The 22,121-nt window shown below is 37.9% G+C and overlaps 1 pseudogene; it reads left to right on the plus strand.

The window, feature by feature from the left end:
- The first annotated feature begins 6,206 nt into the window (after window positions 1–6,206).
- Window positions 6,207–21,884, plus strand: LOC142601865 (leucine-rich repeat-containing protein 9-like; annotated as a pseudogene).
- Window positions 21,885–22,121: the final 237 nt, after the last annotated feature.

Here is a 22,121-nt window from a genome sequence, read left to right on the forward strand (position 1 = left end):
TCAGCAAGCCTGTGCCATCTACAGATTTAACTGGCAGAGACCTATGTTACACTTTTGATGATTAGATAGCTTCATTAAATTTATTAATAATAATGAAAATTATTTTTCCCATTTTGAGATCTGCTTTTAAGCTAATTTCTAATCCATTTAATGTGTGCCCTTCAAATTCTATTTTATGCTACATTACTTATTTTCATATATTTTGGGCCAGATTTTAGTGTGTGTGGTTTTTTTTCCCCTTGCAGGGTGTTTACAGTAACATTCCTTTGTGGGTACCTATCTGATGGTTTCTGAAGAATTCCCTGCTTTCATTGACATTTTCCATTACCAGGTTACTCTCCCTGTCAAAATTTATGTCAAAAATTGCTGTAAGCCCTGGGACAATGTCCCTAACAAAAAATTGTCGTATATCCATTGTTGCATAGTGCTATTTTTTGTTTGCATAAAGGAAGTGTGCCAGGATCATGAATCACTAGGCAACTGCTAATTTATAGATCAATGCTGAGCTCATTTCTGTCTGTTAGCATGACATCCGGTCCAGAGCTGGCTGAAGAAGTTACTGCAATAATAAAACATTCTATAAGTAATGTCTTACCTATTGTTTTTAGAAGCACTCATGAAATTTTATTGGTTTGGTTTTGAATTTTTATCTCCGTACAGGAGACTTTCAACAGCTATCCCCAAGACAAAGTCATTTGAGATAACTCAGTCTTCCTTCCTACATGTTACTGACAGATACCTAAGAAGCAGCTTGCCCTGTTCCACAGGGAATTTCATATAGATGCCCAGTGCCCATCTTCACTCCTCAGTTTTTTTATGGCCTGTCATCCAAAGCCATGAGAAAATACAGCACAATACAAAGCACAGAAATACATATTCACCTATATGCTTCTGTTCATTTACTGTAGAAAAAAGGTAAGCAGTTGTCTATAAAACCAGGTGAGCTGCAGAGAGAGCAGGGTCCCACAGCACTGACATCCATTCTGCATCATACACTCTGTGGCATGAGGATGCAGCCAGAGTTGCTGGGAAATGACCTTGTCCACCCACAGCTCAGATATTCATGAGTTATTTTAGATAAAACACTAATCCATTTGCATTTAAAGTCATGAGTCTGGATTGTCCGTGACTGTTTGTCGCTAGTGACATACTTGAGACAACACACTTTTATCCCATTTGATCCTGCAGGTCAAGGGATACATGCCAGAATGGTCCCCAAATAATGCCTATTTGTGCCCATGGCTCATGGGACTCTTGTGAAAACACTTAATGCATCACCATTGCTGGGCCAAACCCTAGAAGCCTTCCTCAGTCTTGTCTCAGCAATATTTCTCTTGACCTCAGTGGGAGTGAGGACTCTGCATTTAAGTGGAGACACCAGTATAACTAGACCATGTTTCCAACTACTGTCCATGCTTATCCTGCTAACTTAACTGCTTCCAATCACAGCTGAAGGGGTGACATTTCCCAGGTGCTTAATGGGAAATCTATTATTTTAAATACTTCAAAAGCCATAGCCATGTTTCACATCAAAATATTTATACTGCTAACATTAGTAGGAAAAAACAACCCCAAAACTATCTCATATATCATATCTGATACTAAAAGTGTAAGGCATAAAGACTGGTTTCTAAAATGTAATCTCTCTCAAACATTTACATGAGGTCTATCATCACTGCTCCTTGCCACTTAATCTGACATTTCATCTAAATATGCACTGGTTTGCAGAGATGATACCAGAAGCACTTGGATTAATAAATGATACAGTGGAAGTCAAAAATATTCCAGTGATACAAAGCAGAAGCAGTCAAAAAGCTGTACATAGGTTACAAAGGATATTTTTTTAAGGATGGAGACCATTCTACAAACAAATACAATGATCACTGTTTAGCAATGCCAGTGAAACCAAATCATCTACTAGCCTATAAAAATATCAACACCAGTAGGAGGCAGAAGCAGAAACACATGCCTATGATGCACAGTGATCCATGAGAATCTGATGAACATCAGTTTCAAAAGTTTCTATGGTAATCAGCAAAACTACAAGGACAATGCCAAAAGTAAATATACAGCAGCAAAGCATCATCAGCACTTAACCAGCTACTTTAACTATGCTATGAAATTATTTCAAATTACACTAAAAGGCTTTAGCAGAATTAGAGCAGAATGTGCCACAGCAGAAGGTGAAAGATAACACACTTGAAATTATTAATTCAGTCTGAGATAGGTTTGAAAATCCTTTACATTAAAAGAGAAACCTAGCAACTGCTGCCAGACATTTTTAAATACTGTACATGTAAATATACATTTTAATGGCTTTATAAACCAACACAAGATTATCTAGCAGTAACATTAGCTAGCTCTTAATGAGCTGAGTTAATGATTGTAATGCTGCCCTGCATGTTTGCTGCAGCTGAAGAAGAATATTACACACACAGATTTTAGGCTGCCAGAGCAGGTCGCTCTGAGATGATTCAGTCACCTAGACAGGACCAAAGTGTTTCACAAAAATGTTGATTTTTTTTTTTACAATAATTCCCTTCTGGTAAGAGAGAAGTGCTTTCCAGTCAAACAGAAATCCCTATACCCAAATTAGATCATTTGGCTTTCCTCACTGCCAATAATGAGTCATTCCATTAGACACTCAGAAACAAAAGCAGTTGCATTTTGCTACTGATAGTACCAATGAATATCTGAATTTGGATGCAATGTCCGGTTGTAATGCATATTCATTCAATTACCATTTAAAAAATATTAAACAGGTCACAAAATGGTACCAGTTGGCCTAGCTGCCTAAACCAATTTGCTGAGAAGGTTGCCCCTAAGATTCTTTGTCAATGAGAAAGAAAAAAAAATAGGAATCATTTGCTAAACAAGACCCTCTTTCTTGCAGGATGTGGTATAAAGGTAACAGAACACACTTCCCTTAAGCAAATTATGAAAAATTTCTCTGAAAAAGGCTCAGAGTGGATGATTGGTTCAGGTTTTTTCCTTGAATTAGAAAGTGTGGACAGTTTTCAGAGCATTAACAATTTTAATTTCAAATTGTTCCATTATGTACTTGTTATGATATATTAATTCAGGAGAGAAAATTTGGACTCATAGACCTACCTTGTCACAGACTTCTGCTAAAAGAAGCGATATTTTAAATTTTTTTTTTGTCTTTAAGTGAAATGTAGCATCTACAAATAGGGAAGTCTTAAGACCAAGCCAGAACACCTTTTACAATGTAGAAATAAAAGGCAGCTGCCTGCGTTATGTGGACTTGGAGTGCCATCTGGTGACAAGAAAAAGCAGTGCAAGTAATGAACTACAGGCTGATCCACTTTGGTAGAACCACAGAAGCTGCTCGAGCAATTTTCTCCCTATCCATTAAAAATGTTAAGAAACATTAATACAAAATTTTTAACAGAAATCTTTGCAATTTTCAATAAATTTAACCTCCTTACTCACAAATCAGACATCTTTGATGACATTCATTTCCATCAGGTTCCAGTTTTCTGCTGAGCAATTCTACTACTGGGAAACGTTCAGCTGGTGTCACTGCATGCAAAAAAACCCCAAACATACTAGTTTAATTATAATTGTTCTTAAACTGATAAAATTAATCCAGTGCAAATGGCTCAGTGAACATGGTCCTTTTGGTTTAAGAATGGCCTATTTTATCTCACACTGTCATTTCTAATTGATTTAAGCTAAGCCACGGTAAGCATCCGTGCTGCAGTTTGGCACAGTTTTCCCCCTGAAGATAAACTGCTGCACATACATGACACCCTCCCTGACCAAGGGAGACACATGAGCCAGAATAAAACGCTCTAGCCCTCTTTTTTTTTGACATTTCACAAACCAGCTTACCAGCTACACTCCACCACCTCACACAGTAACAAACCAAGAGGAAAAGTCATTGCAGCGTAATCACCAGCACTGGGTCAGGTGGAAAAAGGATGAGGAAGGTCTCCAGCATGTTGCTGTCAGACCATTGGCCTAGCATGGCCGAGTCATGCAAGTACACAGTTTCCACTGTCCCCTTTCACTGGGCTTACTGGTGCTGAGCCCTGTGGGATGTACCAATACCCCATGCAAACTCCTCTCACTGAGGAGACTGGCATGGCTGCGGTCTCTGCCGCCAGTCCGTCCCGCCCCAACCTCTGATTGGCTGCTGCTCTGCCCCACCTGGCCCATGGCAGGGGATCGCCTCATCACACAGTCACCTCTGGTTGGCTCTCAGTCTGTTAGTGGGCGGGGCAAGGTGGTCTCCCACACACGGCACTCTGGGTGGCAGTTTTGAGGGCTCAGATGTGCTGTGGGCTGAGGCTTTGGCTAGGCTGCAGTGGGAAAATAGGTGGCATTACACTGTTGGAGGGTATTATGTTATGATCAGAGGGCTGGAGCACCTCTCCTGTGAAGACAGGCTGAGAGTTGGGGTTGTTCAGCCTGGAGAAGAGAAGGCTCTGGGGAGACCTTAGAGCACCTTCCAGTACCTGAAGGGGCCTACAGGAAAGCTGGAGAGGGACTGGTGACAAGGGCATGGGGTGACAGGACAAGGGGGAATGGCTTTAAACTGAAAGAGGGGAGATTTAGATTAGATATTGGGAAGAAATTCTCCACTATGAGGGTGGTGAGGCACTGGAACAGGTTGCCCAGAGCAGTTGTGGCTGCCCCATCCCTGGAAGTGTTCAAGGCCAGGTTGGATGGGGCTTTGGGCAACATGCTCTAGTGGAGGGTGTCCCTACCCATGGCGGGGGGGGGGGGGGGGGGGGGCGGTTGGAACTAGATGATCTTTGAGGTCCCTTCCAACCCGAACCATTCTATGAGTCTATGATGTGGAAGCTCTCTGTGGAGGCAGTGCTCCAGAAGAGATGTGCGCAAAACCATGCTCTTTCTAGACAAGATAGAACAGTTCCCTGAGCTCCTCTATGGAGCCCAGAAGAATGGGCATCCACTCAAATCTAATTCATGTCTAATGTAATTTCGTTAGCTGTTGTGAATGGAAAAATATATTTTTCATTTCCCACCCTAAATTACTTGCTAGAGGGGCTGGGTGTCATTAAATACTGCGGCAGAAATTCAAAAGCAGTGGGGATGTGGTATATTAAGGGTGTGCATACTGTGGTTAATATAGCACGTAAGTGCTTTCAAAAGAAGAAAAAAAAAAAAAAAGCTGCTGCAACAATTGTATACTAATGAGCATTTGGTAATTCTAAAGATTAATTGTAGCAGCTGTTGGATTAAAAAAATGTAGCAGAGGTTTTATACTCAATTATATTCCAATATCTTTTTTCATACATGCAGTGGGGCTTTTTTTGAGGTTTTTGGTGAATTATGAGCTTTGGTTAGTTTTTACTGCATCTTTATGCTTTGTGCAAATACAATTTACCAAGTCAAATACAAGGATAAGTGGGTGCAATTCCTAACCTTTCCTTATGGAGATGGTCAGAATAGCTTATGGTAAACTACTTTCTGGACCTTTGAAATCTAAAAAAGCTAATTAAAAAAAGTAACAAGTCAGAGTATTCCAGACAATTTCAACGTTCTTCTGTTGTAATCTCCATTGTGATTCCATTAGAAATACAGATTCTGGAACTCGGGCTGTTCGGAATTTAGATCTTCTTTCCAAACTTCTTGGAAATCCCATGACATATATTATGTGAGTGGCTACACAGCTGGTAATATTACTGTACTTTTTCTAAGAAGATACTAAGAAATTATAGTCACTGCTGAAAATTCAAGAGATGATGCAAGTGATAACCAAAACCAGAACCTTGTGGAAATAATTAAGGAGCTGGTAAGTTACTAATTTGGTTTTGGTTTTAAGTTGGTTTTTTTCTTTCCCTCTCAGTACTTGTATAAATGTCAATGTCCTTGCTAGAATATACAATTGTTTTTGCTTCTCTAGAGATACCATCTGTAGGACTGTCTCCATTCTGGAATGCCTCGAAGGTGGTATAGGGCATGCATTAATAAGAGTTTGTGTGATCTGAACATTTCAGAACTGTGGGAAACACGTTAGTAGTTAAGATGCAGAAATGAGAATATCTCAAGAGAGTATCTTCAGAGTAAATTATTTTTAAGGTACTATTCCCTACTTTGTCTGTTTCTTGTGAAATGCCCTGCAGAAATATTCCTGTATAAGAAACAAGCTTGTTACATAAATTTGATCAAAATAAATCTTACAGTTTTGACTCAGTCTTGCATTTTTCTAGACAATGGATAGTTCGGTGCAGAATCAGGTGATTAAGATAGTGGAAATTTCTCTACTATGAACTGGTTGGAATTTTTAAAATTCTGCAGTTTAAGACACCTTCATTTAGGTGTGCACAGGTAGTTGTCTACACATGTGTTTCATTTCTTGGGTCTCAGAGTCAGTGGAAATCAAGGATAAGATTCAGCTGCATAGATATAGGTGCCATTTTACTTGCCTCAAGGTATCTAAGACATCGCACATATCTAAGGATAGACAGAAAACTGCACCCTACTGGAACAGCTGCTGTAGGATGCTTTAAGGTCTCTGACATCGCAACGGATATTCTGAATCCCATCCTTACTTAATATAGTCAAGGGAACCTACAGAATAAATCAATTTAGTGTAACACAAACACCTCCTCTCTAGTCATCTGTATGGGTTTCCAGGATCCTCTGGCTGTGTTGGTTAAATCTCTTGACTAAAATGAGAGCTTAGGCAAGAGGCACATGTGTGGGTACCTATTGCTTTATGTCTTAATCTCAAACTGAATCTCATCCTTAAAGAAATTCCATGTAAATTTTTTATTTTTTACTGGCCAAAAGGTTTTATTATTATATTTCCTTGATACAACCACTCCAGAAGTGGAAAACTACAGGACTGATAAAGCGCACCATCTGTCCTCATCCATATATGTATATGGATACGTATGTATATGGATGCGTATATGTATATTTATACATAGACTAGCTTACAGTCTATGTAAAGCTACAGATTTCCAGGCTTTAATTTTCATTAAAATTAGCATAATGGAAAATTGTTGTGTTTTAAATTGAAGGTGCATTCTGAGGTGTGATGTGAAGCACTCGTGTAATACTTCGCGAATGTGCTTTGGGAGCAGGAGAAAGCTACGTAACCACTCTATACTGAACGTGGCCAATTGCAAACACATTCTGCTGCACAGGAAGTTTTAAAAGACATAACTGATGTTAAGCAGATATCTCTAATTGACTGTAATGGCAGTAAGACATTCTACTGTATAATGTGGTTTTTTCATCATAAAGAGATGATAGTTACATTCCATTTCCAGTACACATGTAATGGATTGTATTATGAGAGCGTTGATCAAGAGAGACTGAAAACAACAGCACTGGAGATGTTTTTCTCAGGTTATCCCAGAATTGTAGGCATGAAACATTTCCCAAATATAACTACTCTCATTCTCATTGGCCAAAGTATTTAAAAGATTTCATACCTAGAGTACTGCCTGTTGCTCAAAGATCTATGGATTGATGAAGGCTGTGTAGTGGTAAGTTAACTACGAGTTTTCTTTCTAGCCAACTTTATACAATTTCCAGTCCCTTACAATAATAATCATATTTTTTCACAAACACTCCTTTTGTCTGTTCAAGGAAGAAGGCACTATTCAAAGGAGTCAGGATCTAGCACTTTTTTACTCAAGTACCCAAAAATCCCATTGTAGATATGGCTCAAATTACATGTTACTTAGTACAGGTTTTTGTAATTTAGAGCCTTTTGTTGGATTTTTTTTTTTGTCTCTCATTGGAAACAATAATTTTTAATACTAGAATACTTAATTACATTGAAACCTTTTCCAGGAAGACATTTTAATGAAAATAAAACTTTATTTAAAAACGCATAATAATTTACCATGAACCGTTGTAGCTGCTACTCCTTTTTCTTTGTTGGCTTAATAGAAAAGCTTTCTAAAACAGCAGAATTCTGCACAGAGGGTGTGGTCTCAAATTATTTGGAACTACCTAACAATTTTCTGTGCAAGTTATGACACCTTGACAAAAGAGAGTGATGTTTTGTTGTTCAGTGTTGCAAAGTAATACCTCTTCTGAGAGGTAAAATAGATGGTCTAAAAAATGTGTAAATTTGCAAAAGCTTTATCACAATGAAATTTCCAGGATTTAAAATCTGGAAGCCCTAACAAAGCTGAATTTACTTTGGTTGAATAATAACCTGATCAAGAATATAGAGGTGAGTCTGGTGTCCTTCTTATGATTTCTTTTCTTCTAATTTGTCTAATTTGTGGTATTTTAATAGTATGGTATAAGAATGTGTCTAATAAATAGAGCTAACTTCTAGAAGTATTGAACAACAGAAAGGAAAATTTTAACCTTCGATTTATAAGAATTAAGGCTGAAACATTATTTGGAACTCATTAGCTGTCAAGGTTTTCTGCATATGCAGAGTTAACTAAATCACTCATTTTCAGAGACCTCTGAGATTCATGATGAGGAAAAGATTTTTTTTTTTTTTTTTTTTTTTTTTAGTTTTCTTATAACTGCAGATTTTTGTCTGCACTTCAGTACTATGTAAAGAGTTGCCATGTAATTTTTATTTTAATGTTTAGATTTTTATTTTTTTATAACTTGGAGAGATGAACTCCTGTTCAGGGGAAGTTTTATCCTGGCTTTTTCTCATTCTGTCATATATCAAATTAGCTCCTATGAAAAATTAGTTTCTCCCCATGCTAACCTTTGAGTTGGAGGCTAGTCCAGAACCAGCGAGAGCTCTGTGATTAGCAGCGTGGCATTTAAAAGAAGAAGAAATGTGTAAATGTCCATTTCTAGCAAAAGATCATGTAGCTTTCTGAATTACCTGACTCTTCATGCCCCTACAGGGAGATGGAATTGCTGCAGCTCAGTCCATTTTCCCTTGGGAGAGTACATGAAAAAAAGGCAGAAGGAGATACTGATACCAAGATAAAAGTAGTTGGAGCAGAAGGACATACTGATAGGGGTGAATGAGACCAAATCACTGTGATCTTTCAAAGCCGTAAAAAAGAGGAGAGAGAAATTGAAGCTGGGCATGATGATAGGGAAGGAAGGCGAAGACTGAGAAATTACAGCTGACGAAAGTACAAGTGTAAATGCTGTAGAGTGTTTCCAGAAATTATTATTATTATTGTTAGCAAGGACACTACAAAGACTAGTGGCATCTCAATGCAAAGAACTGCAGTGTCATCATGGAGAGAAATGATTGACATCAGTGATTTAGTTCTCATGATATCCTGAGGCCAAGATGTGGGCTGCAGCCAAAAGCTAATGAGTACTCATGACATGAGGCATGATCTGTTAGGTTTCTTATGCACAGCTGTGAAACTGAGGCTGGGGGGACTTAGTTTATTTTCATTGCAGTATCATTTACAGAGGCTTTCAAAGCTAATTCCCTTTTGGCGAAATGCATTCTCTCTTTCCATGTCAAAAGAAAGCTATAGTTTACAACAGAGGCCAACATTGTTTAGACTGCAGTCAAATTTGTTTTTACATTTGAATGATCTGCCTCTTAGCCTACAGGCTCTTCAGCATTTGCAGTGCTATATTAGATTAAAACTGTGTTGTTTAAAACATTCACAGGGCTTACATACTCTGCAGAATGTGCAAGAGGTCAACCTCAGTGGGAACTTAGTAGCAAGAAATAGGAAGGTGATATCAGTCTGGCATTTCTAGCATGAACATTCTGATTACTACCAAGGATTTATGTACATGGTTTAATCTTTCTCTCATTCTAATAAAAATTTCCTACCAACTTGCATGGTTCAGAGTCATATCCAATATACACAGCCCTCATCATCTGAAAGTTCTGTGTCAGAACTCCCTAGGGCTCATCTTTGTTTACTCCCAACTCCTTTCCATTGATGTAGCCATGTCAAAGACGACAGAAAATAGGTATCGGTGGGATTTGTGCATATATTTATTTTTCACGGCCTTTAGTATAAAGGGCTTTTAGTTTAAATCAAGCCTGTTTGGTTGTAAATGGAAATGTAAATAATGACTGTGTTTCTAAGCAGATACTAGAGAATCTATTAATTTTTCTTGGTTTATCTTTATCTGTAATGAAGAGTTCTTCCAAATGCTATCCCTACACTTTGAGTGGAAATAGAAAATAATATATTGTATGTATGATGTCATTGTTCATTTCTTTAGAATAATCAACAGCCAAGTTCTTAGGACACTTAATAACTTGCAGGGGATCTGTTTCCAGTTTCAGTTCTGCCAGGTTCATAATTATTTGAACCTGGTGTCTCAAGCCTCAGGTGAGTGCTTTGACCAATGGGCTCTTAAATGGAACTGCACCAAGGAAGCCTTAGAGATACAGTCCAGAACAGTGGACTAGAGAAGATACTCACCAAATGTGGTAAACTGAGTTTCAAGTTTCTGCTTTTAGTCATCTAGTACAGGTATCTGCAGAGGACCTTCCTGCTGAGTTCCCAGATTATGATGGTTATTGCCTATTCTAGTTGATACTATAAACATTTCTGAAAGGTCTGTTTGTTCTGATACAGAAAACTTTTGCAGATTAGGAAGCTCTTTTCACCCAGCTCTCAAGTTACTGGTTGTTCTGTGTTTTTTTCTGATTTCCAACTGATTAGCCTGTTCCCATTCCTTTAAGAACAGTGTAAAAGTGACATAATGCAACCACAGTTATTCTAAAATGAAAAGACCCGCCACAGATTTTCTGTACAGCATTTTGTAAACATTCCTAGTAGGTCTTTAATGCACTTTGAGTGAGCTCTTTGCACATATGTCTATACACAAGTAACTGAAAAAATATTGCCGATTACATAAATAGGACCCCTTAAAAGAACTTTGATCAAGAATCAACAGGTTCTTTTGATCAAGGGTGCACAGACCAAAGACTGCCAGTGCAGGCTCATGCCTTTATGGTCATATCTTCCTCCTTTGATTGCATATGTAGATCAGGTTGGATCTAGGAAACAGACATAAACTTCAGTCTCACTTTGTCAGAAGTGCCTCTAGTTAGTTAATTTTAAATAATATTCACATTGGGGTATATAGGCAGAGTGAGGTAAGTTGCTTTCTTTCAGAAGAGTTCTATGGAAATTTTATACTTGGGAGCCAGATCCTTCCTTGTTATTCAAAAGGAATGAGAAGTTCATTCTCTTGCTTTACCTAATCTCAGCTGTATAGCAGCTAAAGATTTACCTCTTAAAAAATAATGCAAAAAGAGTTTTGCTTCTACAAAGCAGAGAGTAGTTGCTATGCCACACAGTGGTCAAACATGGGGAGAGATGGTCCCTGCCCTTAGGTATCTGAAGGAAAGCTGCAGTTCCATTTTAACTGTACCCTCTCTCTTTTCATTGCTCAGACTTGCATCATAATGAAGTCACGTTGAGGGATTGGTCCTGCCTGGGTGAAACAATGGTCTAATTGATATGAATAGGACTGGGATATGAGCCAGTATACAACAGAAGGGTATGTGCAGTTGCTCAGAGCAGAGCTGTCCCTTTGGCAAGTAATTCAGCTTTTTCTATTGTCAATCAAGAGTTTGAATTTATTAAAATAATTTTCTGTTTCGATGTTTTCAGATATGCTTTTTAGCACATATCTAGAGGGCTTATCTTTTGAGGAAACACAAATAAGATCATTTTTCTGCTATACTTTAACGTAACCTCTTGCTTCTGAATCCTAATGTAGTCTTTTTATCAGCTGGAATGTGAATTGGCCAAGCTGCAAATGTTGGGTAAAACATCAAGTAATAAATCTCTAAGGAGTAAGAAGCTGGAAACTGATAATTCAGTTCATGATAATGAAGATACAGAAAAGACATGTCTTGAAAAGGTATTCTTTGAAAAAGTAAATGCACTGGAGAAAAGAACAGCATTCCAGAACAGAAAACTGAATGAGTATGTTTAGTGAATTGTACAAGAAGAGTATTCTGATATTTTCAGACATTAATAATTGGGTATGATGGTGGCTGGTGGTTAGGAGATTAATGACAGGACTTGAAGGCTGTCTCACATTTGTTCTTTATAAGGTCCAAATTAGGAGTATTGCAAATATCATGAAAGTAGCAGCTCTTATGTGGTCTGAATTACTGGATCCAGGCCAGCTTGTAGTAGACAGATGCTGCCATTCCCATTACTGGTGATCTCAGTAAACAGGAAAAGGATTGAACAAAAATATCTGGGATGAGTAGTTGTATTGGACCAGTGCTTGGAAAAGTTTTTTGGGCCTTTAAACAGTAGAGATCCAGCAAAGTGCTGTGGTTTTTTTGTTTCTGTTTGTTGTTGGGATTTTTTCCCCTGTAATTCCAATGTGATTTTAATGGCTTCTTTTTCTTGTCATTCTTGATTCTAGCTTAGGACTTCATGAGTCAAATTCACTCTAAAGGCAATGGTCAGCACAAAGTCTACACAGAGAATCCTTCGTAACAGGGCATGTGGAGGATATCAGTGATGCCATAGATCTAGTGTTGGATGCCAGCATGGGTCTGAAGCTCATTCTACAGAACTTTTATGAAGGGAGAATTGGATGGCTCTCTTCTGATGAGTAGAAAGCTGTCCGTTTTCTTTCTGATGTTCTGCAGAACAGCTAAGGCATATACCATTCAGCTGGCCAGTTCTTGCTTTGGTTTTGTGTCTAAGACCAATGAACACTGTTCCTATCTACCAGCGTAGTACAAAGAGTCTGTAGTGCATCAGGCCGCAAAAGAATCAAATCATTTAGATTTTGCATTTGAGTATACTGAATAGTATACAGAAGTAGTACTGTTTTAAAGCTTGCTAAAAAGAGAGGGGAAGACTGTTGATCATCTCAAGGATGGAACAACTGGTGGAGGTGTGGGAGAATTTAAACATACTGTGAAATTTGTTGCTGTTACTTGCCACAGATTTCATACCAGCCTCACGCTGCACCCAAGTCCAGCACAATTTCATTAGTGCTGCAATTTGGATTGACATAGTTATGATACTGAATAGCAAACTAAGACGTTCTCTTACTTGAGGAGGTGATTCTTTTAAGTTAATGATTACAGAACAACACTGAGGGTGATGTGGATGAAGTTTGGTGTTATGGATCAGTATAGGACCAGTATATCTACATATTATGATCAGTATATCCACAGTTGTAATCTTTTAGATTTTTTTTTAAAAAAAATCTTTCTGTAATAATTTGTTCGTCTATATTTGTTGCTTAAAAAAAAAATTATGTTTATTGGGCCTGTTATGTTGTTCCAGGCAGAACTTAAAAAGATTTCCAAGTGGAAATGAAGTAAAGTTTTAATTTGGTAGCACTATTCTTGTTGGTGGAATCAGAAATAGTGGGAAGCATTCACGTTGAAGAAGCTTTATCAAATAATCCATGGTAAACTTCTAAAGATACTTCATACTCGAACCTGTTTCTTATGATTCCAAGTTAATAATTTTTAACCAAACAAATTTATTCTAAGGATCTGGAGTATTTTGAAGCATCAGTGCTCCACAGACTCCATTTGCAGATAGCTGACGAGAAAGGAAACACTCTCCCCTCTCCTTCTCTTAGTGGTGTTCTAGGCTGAGGCTTTGCATCCACAAGGACTGATTTTTTTGTTGTCTTTGGTTTTTTTATTTCCTATTTATGAAGCCCTTTATTTTAAAAAGGGAGGTAAAAGAATAAGCTATCCAAATGTTGTTTAACAACAGTGATAATGATTATTCTAAGTTCCTACACAGCTTTACCTGTAAAGAAGCATTAGAAGTTGCTTACATAATCTTTGTATGAATAACCTTGATGCTCAGTTAAGGGGAGATTCAAATTTAGACTGGCAGTATTTCAAGGACTGTTTTCTGCTTGAGTACTCCAAGCTTGTCCACCTCAGGTATGCCTTCTTTTTGTGTACAGGGATGTTTGTTAGAGCTGCAGGTAGTCCTGTACTTACAGGTTCCATTTGAGGTTGTTTGTAAATAACATTCTGCTTACTTTTAATGCCACTTTCTCAAGCCAAGGATCTTTTTGTTTTGGCAAGGAGAAATTAATAAATTACTCTTGCAGGAATGAAAACCAAAACAAAGTTTTTTGGATGAGCAATCTTAGCACAGAATCTTTTTGAGAAAGAGCAATATTTTTATTAGTTGCAGTAATGATTTTGACTGTTGTATTTTATTGTCTAAGAAAATTTTCAGTCGACTGAAAAACTGGGGAACCTACTGCATTTCTAGGTTGGTTCTCTTTCTAAGGCGTTTGGTTACTCCATTATCTTTAAGGAATCTCATAGTACCAGATGCAAATATGGGAGTTTATTGTCTTCCTAGTCAGGCACAGAGAAAATGGCCACATATTTTTAAGTGATTTGACTTGTGTACCACAGGGAACAGGTGAGCTTCTGCCCCCAGGTTCCTTGCTGGCCAGTGGACTGTCTCCTCTTTCTCAAGTTTAACTGCAGAAACTGTTGTAGGTTCTTGCATGCTCACTTTGTGTATGATTGTGCTTAGTATAGTGGAACTGCTCATTTGCATAGTAAAGAAGGATTTGAACTGATTTTAAATATGACAGTGCAGATAGAGAAAAGGAACACAATGAATCACATATGATTAGATATTGATATTTGATGCTTAACTTTGAATGCAGCATGTGGAGAAAATAAGGTAAATTTATTTGTCTCCACGTGAGAGAATAAAGTTACAATTAAATGAAACAGGATAAAGGCTTGTGATTCTTTCTTCTGAATAGGAAATAGAAGAAAATCATGTAGATAGCACTGGAAAAAATCAGTGCAAAACAAGAAGAAAATATTAACTTAGTGCTCTCTTCTGTGCATTTCTGCACACAGGTTTAGTTCTTCTTGTCATATAATTCAATTACAATTTTGTACCTGGGACTACAGATCATACAGTATCATGGGAATGAAAATAAATCATATCTTTAGAGTGCATGATCAAATTCTGAGGCTGAAATTTAAGGAGAAGTTTCAAATATTTCTGTAAAAAGAAGTTGTAAATCACCAGAAACAACATCCTTATGAAGAAGAATTTCAAGAAGAATATAAGTTATCAACAGTTTTGTAGTATTAGTATGGGGTTCTGGATCTGCTGTCAACATTTATTGTACTATTCTCTTTCTTGTCATGCTATTGCTACCTTCCTGCTAGGGATCTTCAGGAAAGACAAGACTTGTGGTTCCAGAGGCAAATAAACAGATTTTTTAAATTTTTTTTAATGTAATATAGAACATGGAGACTGCTCTTACTGATTATAAAGAGGCAGGGGAAAAACAACAAGTCTTGCAAGGGATCTCATGATTACTGTGAACATCAGTATTATGGAATTTCTGTTAATTATAGTCTGTTATCCTTAGTAAATATTGTGCAATATATAAACTTTATATGGTCAGAATGTCTATTCTTGTCTTTTGCCTGCTTTTGCAACAGCATAATGAAAACCTGGAGTCCTTCTCTATGTCTTCTCTTTGTAGTTTCTTAATAAGAAAGGATGGAATCTCTCTGTTATGTATGCAACCCTGAATAACCAGTTAAGGAAAAACAGCTGCTACAAATGCTGGAGGATAGTTTTCAGGGTCTGGAAGTGCATACAGTATGCTGCATTGTGGACAGAAGAATGCTGTTGTTTAGTAAAGAGAGAATGCAGAAAAGTGCTGCTTTCTTTTCCTCCCTCCTTTCATCATTTTTCTATTCATTTTTCTTCTATTTTCTTCCTCTGTCTCATTATATTTCTTTGTGTTACCTCTGCTTCCTTCTTCATGTCTTTATGCCATCTGTGGCAGAGGTATGATTAGTGCTTTCCAGTTTTTCTCATCATCTTCTTGTCCTTTCCTTGCCCTTGCTCTTTTTGAGGCAAATTGTCTCTTCTTACTCACCACTTCTCATCAGTGCCCACCACTAGAGTTTGTGGGGACTGATGTAGGACTGGTTTGGAAGTCTCCACAGTAACAGCTGCAGCACCTGTATTTGCTGCCTGTGGAACTCATTGGCTCAGTGGTTTCTTCAGCCATTTATTTTATAATTTTCATTTGTATTTGTTTGAACGCAATATTATTTTGCTATTATTTTGTTTTTCCTACCAGTGCTAGCACAAAACATAGCATGAGGTTTCAGTTCTTTCAGTCTCAGTTCTAGTAATATAGTATCCCAGGTCCTGGCTTGCAAACCTGATCCTCACTCTAAATCACTGCCTCCTTTTTCCATTTAACCCTAGTCCGTTTATCTCTGGTATCTCTATATGCCCTGCCCTAAACATAGGGTCCCTCTGGCATGGATCCTAGTTGTCAGACCAGTCATAACGCTAGAAACTGCCCCAGTGATCCCTTCCATCTCCAGACTGTAAAATAGCCAGGCAGATGGAATATATTATTTCATGCTGAGCAAGAAATTATGAACAGAAGTAGTATTTTCACAAAATAGTTGAGGTTTGAAGGGGCCTCTGGAGGTCACCTGGCCCAACCCACCTAAGCAAGCAGGGTCACTTACAGCAGGCTGTGCAGGACCATGTCCAGACAGCTTTTGAATATCTCCAAGGATGGAAATATTTCAGGTAAGAAAGTTTGCGTTCTGACTTATGAAGGAAAAGAATAGAGAGTAGGAAAATTAATTCAGGGCAACTCTTCCTTGGTCCCCATTGCTCTCCTTTTCTTCTTTCCAACCTTTTGCATACCTGCCCTTCTCTTTTTGCTCTGAGAAGAGATCACATTTTGGAGTGACAAGATTGTATCTTCAAATACAGTATCTATTGTCCTGTTTCACTTTATTATTGTTTATATCATCCTAGTTTGCAGAGGCTCCACTGAGATTCCTTTTTGTGGTGTCAAAAGCTATATAAGCATACAGGAAAATGGACCCTTTCCCACAGAGCTAACAATCTGATTTTCTTATTCGTATCCGTCATTCTGTTGGAATAATGACCCTGTAAACTATTTTCTTACTCATTATTCTTCACCTTCCCTGCCTGCCATCCCTTAGCATAATTCATGGCTATATTTTCATGCTGCTTAAATTTGTTTACATTTTTAAGGGATGATCTCAGTCAAATAAAGATACTTGACCCTTGCTTTAATCTTTGCAGTGATCTGACAGGAAAAAAAAAAAAGCTTTTCTTCTCTATAACAGTCTAAGCATGTGTAGATGTCCCAGAACAGAGTTTCTGAAGCAATAAGCTAAGGCAGAAGGCAAAACCAGCTGTGATCCTGAGAAGTCATTCAAGCATGGTAATTCAAAGTTTGGAAAGATGTTGTATAATATGTGCTGTATGGCTTGTAGAATTACTGTTACAGAAAGGACATTTTGTAAATACAGCAGATGGCCATGAGATGGCATGTGCAGCCTTGAAAGGAGTTCTAAAACTTTGCTGAAATCCATCCCAGTGGCATTTCTATGTATTAGGAAGCTCCACAAAGGGCTTAGACTACTGGGAGTAATTCCCAGGCAGGAGTTTGAAGCATCTATGAGAGATGTGCGCATGTGAGCAATCATTAGATATGTCTGATTTTTTTCTTGATGAGTGAGGAAAGACACAAATATATTGGGTCAATTCATGTCCAGGACAGGGCACACAGAAGGGAAAAAACAGTCATGCTGTGTGACTCTCTTATTGCAGTACTTAGAAACAATCAAATTTCAACCCAATTTGGGAAAAAAAAAAAAAAAAATAGAAGTCTTAAAGGTAATTAAGTATTTATAATTTTTCTGGAAATCTTAACCTGATTTAGGACACCTCCTCCTCCCCACAAAGAAAAGAGACATTTCTCAGCTTTTCTAGGGTTCATTTAGCACCAGCCAACAGGGCAGTGAGCATGGACTTAGGGCAAATTTGTCAGCATATATATAGCTTGAGACTTGCCACTGCACATACTACCTTCTGCTTGGTCTTGGTGTCATAGGGAGCTTGGGGAAGCTGGGTTTACTGCAATATGGAAGAAAGAGGTTGGAAGACACAAGTCCAAAGGATACCTAGCCTCACAGGTTCACTGTTTATGAAATTACTTGTATTTCTGATTCCACTGGCTTTCAGTATTAGCTGACTACAAGTGTTAGATTTCACAATGTAATCTTTTTTGCCAATGTACATTTGTTTCATAAAAACCCTGTAAAACCAGAATCATAATACATATAAAACCATATAATTTTATTAATATGTATTATATACATATTAGAGCATTCATTTGCTAACCCAAGATGTAGCCTGTTTGTTATTACATTAAGCACAATTGTTGTATTATCCTGTCAGCACCCCCAAGCTAGAATTAGAAATATGAAGTGTTTTTTCTCACTCACTTAAGGAAAGTGATAATTGCAAAAGTTCTCCTTGTCCGCAGTGTGCCAGCTTGTGCAATGAATCCCATCCATCAATTCAACTACCCAGAAGCTAATTCAGTGTTCAGGCCATGGAAATGCCTAGAAAGTGATGTGTCTACTTCTGGCAATGGTATGTATTTGTAGACACTTAGCATAAAGTTAAGGTTAAATTAACTTTTTTTAAAATTAACTTGTATTCTAAACTCCTCTTCGACTTTGGGTTGTGTCAAGAGGTTTCATTCCTTAGAACACAGTCTCTGCTCAGCTGAAGTGCATTTTTTCAAAGACAATAACAAGCAAGAAGATTCCTCTTTGAATAAATATTTGTGCTTGTTTAGTGACCTGTGCCACACTGCTATTTAGTCATTAGTCCACACTAAAAGCAGCCAACTTCACACAGCTTCGTACCCACTCTTTGTACAGTGGGATTGAGCACGTGTTGCAAAATGCAACATGCGTATACCAGAGATGAAATCTTCACCCTTAAAATCCACAGCCTTTATCTTTAAGCAAAATAAAAATGAGTACTGTTGAGAAAAACACTAAGTAATCAGATTAAATCTCTGTATCATATGTATCCCCTGAGTGATAGATTATGACCTTAACCAAACACAAAAGTTAAAAATTAACGTTTCCATTCAGGCTTGATTATGATGTTGCTTACATTTACTTAACAACACCAAAACTTGTGTTCCTCTGTCAGTTATTATGCAATGTGAATTACAATTATTGGGCTGAATCCTAATTGCATGTCCTATTGTGTAAAGGGCAAGCAATTTCAATGACAAACAGTTTAAGAAGAATGTATCTGAGAATAGGACATGACCTAAACTATCAGTCTTTCCTTTGAATTTTATGAAATACATGACTTCATGCCATTATGCCAGTTGTTCTTGAAAAGATTGTCTTTTGGTCAGATTTGACATCACAAGAATGTAGCCTGGGGAAAAAAACACATCAAAACTGTACCAGGCTACAGATTTTAGCTTCAGAAATACATATTTTTATAATAGCTGCCCAGAAAAACACTTCTTGAGGTGGACATTTATATGCATAATTCTGACATTGCATTCATATGCGTAACTGTTGTGTAGCATCTTCAGTAGCTGCCTTTTCTGATGAAGTAGCCCTGCTAAATATCTGATACATGAAACTGTGAAATAGTTTCTGAACTGTCCCATTTTTAACTCAAGTTTGAGAGTGGTGTTATTTCTTATACTTGATGGTTATTTTTTCAATCCCATTTTTTTAGTTTCAAATAAACTTTTTCTTTTCTAAAGCTCGTTTAGAGGCAATGTTAAGAAAGAGGAGAACAATTCTCTGCTTATTTTACCAAAGTACCATCTTTCCAGTGATCTGTGTTTGCAGTGAGATACTAGCAATTCTCTTCTCCCTTTGCCTTTTCCTAAGGAGCTGCTGCCTGTCTCTGCTCTGCTCTACTCTTCCCATACTGCACTCCCATAATGGAAGAATTGGCAGTTCCTTAGTGTCGGCCGCATCTGTTCCCTTCTCCTGTGAACCGATTGACTGTCTGACTCCCCATCTTACCCATGTCACTGTTATTTCAGGGAGAAAATAGAGATTAAATAGCCTTCAAATAAGTGAAAAAGAGTATCATAGCCTTTACTGTCTTTTCACTATTTCCTGTTAGTTTGGATTAATATTTTATACTCTTTTTTATGATTTACCAGTAGGATAGTATTTGTACTCCATCAGTTGAAGCTTTTTCATTTTAAAGAAAGCTATGGAGTATTACAGAATTTGGCTGCACGTCCAGTAAAATTATCATTACTGATCTACTTTTGGCCTAGGTTTTGAATTTGAATGGAAACAGCCTGAGCGCGCTACAGGACATCTCTAGACTTAAAAGCACTTCAAAAGCTTATCATCAGTTTTAATGAATTTACTTCCTTAAATAATATTTATAACCTGGTGAGAAATTAAGCTCTAATTATTTTTTTTTCCTAAGGAATATTTACTAACATAAATATTGTTGCCTTGTGGGGTGTGCTCACAGGGCAGCATTGGGCTAGGATGCACACAGGGGAACAGAATGGGGGACTAAACTAGGATCATGAATACTGTGATATTATTAGCAGCCCACAGTTTTGGTGCCAGTTGATATTGCCTCCAATTTGAATCACAATATTACAGTGATATCACTTTATCACCCATCTGACCTTTATAATGGTCATTTCGTTTTAACAAATAGAGTGACATGGTTGCAGTGCACTAGGTCTCCCTCAACAGACCCAATACTGAGCAAGGGGAGTCCCAGGCACTGGATCCTGTTAAGTGTGTTTAAAGACTAAATGCGTCTAATTACTTTAACCAAAGTTTCTTTTGTGACACTTTTGGCCATACAACTATTTTCAAACCTGTGTTGTCTTGCAGCCCAGTCGGGAATATTTTGATACAAACCATAACCATGTCGTCACCCTTGAGAGCATTAGAGGGCATTAAGCAAACTGGAGTTCTTCAGCCTGAGCTGGATCCAGCTGAAAATATCCAGGGAAGATATAAACATCTTCCATAAACACACTCCCAAGTGTTACTCAGTCTTGACATCACACACAACACATGGCATGAGGTACATAGCAGCGCTTGAAATTCTTGGGAGAGCATTCTAACCATGACCACAGTTATAAAGGCTTAAAATCTGGTCCTGCACCTTATTAATTCTAAGGTCCTTGCAATGTAAGAAGCCTTATGATCATTTTATGGCATCTTTGTTCTCACAGGGCCTTTGCTTCTTTTTGTAGTCGCAGCCTAACCAAGTGAATAAGCCATGTGGCATTTTTGTTCAGAGACATCTCTGAGGCATAATTCCTTTCTTTTTTGCTTCCCTTAAGAATTAAATTTATTGGTGATCTGCACCAGATATCAAAAACCAAGCCCTGGCTTTAATTTTGCTGTCTCAGCTGCACTGAATAAGGGGTGGGAGCAGAGACAGTTCCTAGCCTTGGGGATTGCATATACACTGTTAGTCTCTCTGTTACTGCATGTATCTGTCTGCAGCAGCACAGCTGTGTTGGCTAGAGCTTTGGTGAAAAAGCCAATACTCAGCCCTTTTACTGACTCTCATTCATTCCTATTGCCCAACCAGCTTCTGGAACAAATGTTTCTCTCTGTTCTTTATTCCCTTTGAATCAGTACATTTTAGCATTCTTTAAAGGGCTCCATCAGAATCAGCAGAGTTAAACCTTACAAATTTGAGGCATTGAAAGACTCTTTAAAAAGTTTTTTTAATGATCGTTTAACACTATATTTAATATTTTTGTACAAGTCAAAGTCAGGCAAACAGAGTACTACCTGAATAGAATATCTCTCTCTCAAATATTTGAACCACAAAGCCACACAGGAAACAGAACTCCATTGGGGCACCCAGGAAGCATTCAAAAAGATGCTGCCTTGTCTGTTTGGCCTGTAAATTAAGCTTCAGTGAATCTTTTCAATACATGCTAAGATATAAAAAGAAATAATAGAAGCTACCAGTTCCGGTCTATGGTTCTTTGTTGTTATGACTTAGGTGTTTCAAAGTAAACTTTTAATTTTGCTGTGTTCTTTACCATCAGCTCTGTGTGTCAACATGGTAACTCTTGAGTATTACACGTCACTAAACCTGTGCCTCTCCGGAGTTTCTTAGGCCTCCAACCACAATGTCTAGGTAGTTCAGTTCAGAGCAAAACAAAAAATCCTTACTGCCTGTGCTGGTTTTGGCTGTGATAGAGTTAATTTTCTTCATCGTAGCTAGTATGGGGCTATGTTTTGGATTTGTGCTGAAAACAGTGTTGATGACACAGGGATGTTTTTGTTACTGCTGAGCAGTGCTTACACAGAGCCAAGGCCTTTTCTGCCTTTCACACAACCCCACCAGCGAGTA

The sequence above is a fragment of the Balearica regulorum genome, chromosome 5 (genome assembly GCF_011004875.1).
Source record: "Balearica regulorum gibbericeps isolate bBalReg1 chromosome 5, bBalReg1.pri, whole genome shotgun sequence".
NCBI classification, from domain to species: domain Eukaryota; kingdom Metazoa; phylum Chordata; class Aves; order Gruiformes; family Gruidae; genus Balearica; species Balearica regulorum.